The sequence below is a fragment of the Gavialis gangeticus genome, unplaced genomic scaffold (genome assembly GCF_001723915.1).
Source record: "Gavialis gangeticus isolate Ggan-Ray unplaced genomic scaffold, GavGan_comp1, whole genome shotgun sequence".
Lineage (NCBI taxonomy): Eukaryota > Metazoa > Chordata > Crocodylia > Gavialidae > Gavialis > Gavialis gangeticus.
This window is the reverse complement of record NW_017729032.1, coordinates 22,779,301-22,781,501: the sequence shown is the minus strand read 5'-3', so window position 1 is coordinate 22,781,501 and position 2,201 is coordinate 22,779,301. Positions and strand designations below refer to the sequence as shown.

At 48.3% G+C, this 2,201-nt stretch overlaps 1 long non-coding RNA gene across 1 annotated transcript in view; it reads right to left on the bottom strand.

Moving 5' to 3' along the window:
* The window catches only part of LOC109303438, a 19,849-nt gene extending 18,480 nt beyond the window's left edge, over window positions 1–1,369 (bottom strand). Inside the window, exon 1 of the long non-coding RNA XR_002099112.1 lies at window positions 527–1,369. This is a non-coding gene — a long non-coding RNA (uncharacterized LOC109303438). The remainder of the gene's footprint in view (window positions 1–526) is intronic.
* Between the last annotated feature and the right edge of the window lie 832 nt (window positions 1,370–2,201).

The following is a 2,201-nucleotide window of genomic DNA, read 5'->3' as shown; positions in this document are numbered from 1 at the left end:
TCTGGCCGTCGTGTGCATGTACATACACATGGTGTCCCCTGCCTGACTGCCCTCCTGCTCCATCCCTCCCCTCCCCGCAGCCCCTTGCAAGCTGGAACTCTGCCAGCCTGCAGAGAGCTCTTTGCAAAAGTGCAAAATCTGTGGGTTTCTCTGTTAAAATTAATAATCCAAATTTTTTTCAGCTAAAAGGGAAAATTCATGGGTTTTTTCCATGGGAAATGGAAAACCAGGATCCTTGTTTATAACCATGGTTCTCAACCAAGGTGACGATGGCACATTCAGAAAAGTTATGGAGCATACCTTAAGCCTAAAAAGGTTCAGAAGCACTGCCTAGGAGGTTAGAGAGCCACCTAGGCCCAAGCACCTACCTTATAACTGCAGCTTCCAGGTGGCTTCTGATCTGTAAAGTATATACCCTCACAACACCCTTGTGGAGCATGGCAGTTTTATGTACCCCGTTTTGGCAGAATGGGTAACTGAGGTGGAGGGAGGAACTTTGCACAAATACAAAAAAGTAAACCCTCACCTCTTGCCTTACATGACCAAAGCACTTCCTGGGCTCCTTGTAGTGCTGTTGTCCTAGAGTAGCTCTGACCGCTGAAACAGCTGCTAAAATAAGAGAGGTATCAGAGGAGGAGTGGACAGGAAGGGGTGTGGGTATGTGTGTGGTGGAAGACAGGGAAAGGGTGGAGGTTCTTGCTGGGGAGAGGGAGAAGCATCTCTGCAGTTCCTGCATCAGTGGAGAGACTTGGCAGAGTGAAGCGTATATCTCACAGGTTCTTTATTTTTGTCTAACTCTGCTGTTGAATTAAGCGTGTGATAGCACTGAATTGAGCCAGACGCTGGACTAGCAGATGCTATGCAAGCTTCCCACACAGCCTTGCCAGCGTGTCTCCGTCCTGACCTGCAAACGATCTAGCTATTCCCGTCCAGACTCTATCTTGAGCAGAGATTTCTGTGTGTGCCAGATTGCGTGGTGGTTCTCCAGTGTGAACAGATGGGACTAGGGGGCAGGCTACATCTGTTTCTGCCGGGTGAGAGTTCTTGGGGGATATATCGATCCGAGCTCAAATGTTCATTTTCTGTAATGCTTGCTATGCAGTGAGTTGCGAGTGAACTTGCACTGCACCTCAGTGTTGTGGCAGCGAAATGATGACAAGGAAAATACGGGATGCATCATCCAACCAGTTTTTTCCGCTGCTATCCGGGATGTTTTCTAGTGCTTTTGTCCACCCATCTTAAAAGTCCCAAGCAGTGACACTTCCTTTGGGCTGCTGTTCCGTACCCTAATGCATCTAATCGTCGGGACACTTCTCCTGACATTCAGCCTTGATTTCCCCTTCTTCGCTCTATGCCATCATTACTTCTGTTGCAGCCCATGAACCAGCCTAAAGCTCAGCGCTCAGCTGGGGCAGGGGGCGGGTGGTGGGGGGATGTTAGATTTTCTGCATGTAAGAGAAGTGGCCGGATTAGTAGTTGCATGGTGCTGAACGTTTTGGAAAATTTGGATCCCTAAATAAGTTGTGTTCCTGCTTGGCTTTCTCAGCCTTTAAATAAATATTTGTAGCCAGTTTTCTTCCATGTTTCCTAGCCAAACTATGCTTATAGCTCTTCAGTTTTCTTCACAGATCAATTCCTTCTTGCCCCTCTGCACTGAATCCTCTGTTGTGACAAGAGGAAATTGAGAGGGGGTGGATCTCAACCACTTTTCCACTTGCTAGATTTTGGTCTTGCCAGGGATTGAGACAGCCCCCAGAATAAATTAAAATCACCTCAGGGCTGCTCCGAATTCAGCTCTGTGTAGCCTACAGGGATGGAGAGCTGGTAAGCGTGCCCTGCTCAGCGCCTGCATGGAGGCGAGGTGAGTGGGTGGTGTGGAGGAATCTCCTGTGGGACCGGGGACTGAAGACTGACCACAGGGATTTGTGTTGACTCCTTCCAGTCTGTCGGTAATCTTCTGACACAGACGTGCCTAGCCCTGGAAGACACTTCTATTCCCAGATTGTGTCAATCTCTAATACATATTGGCCTCATTTAAGGATCCCACAGATCTTCAAGCAGTGCCTGGGGATTGTTGGGGTGATCCTGACGATTTGCTGAGCGTGATTGGCATTTTTTTTTCATAGGTCTGTCCAGTACCACTCCTGCTTACTCATTTCAACAAAGTAAACCAGGTAGGAAGAAGGAGTGGAGATGGTAGT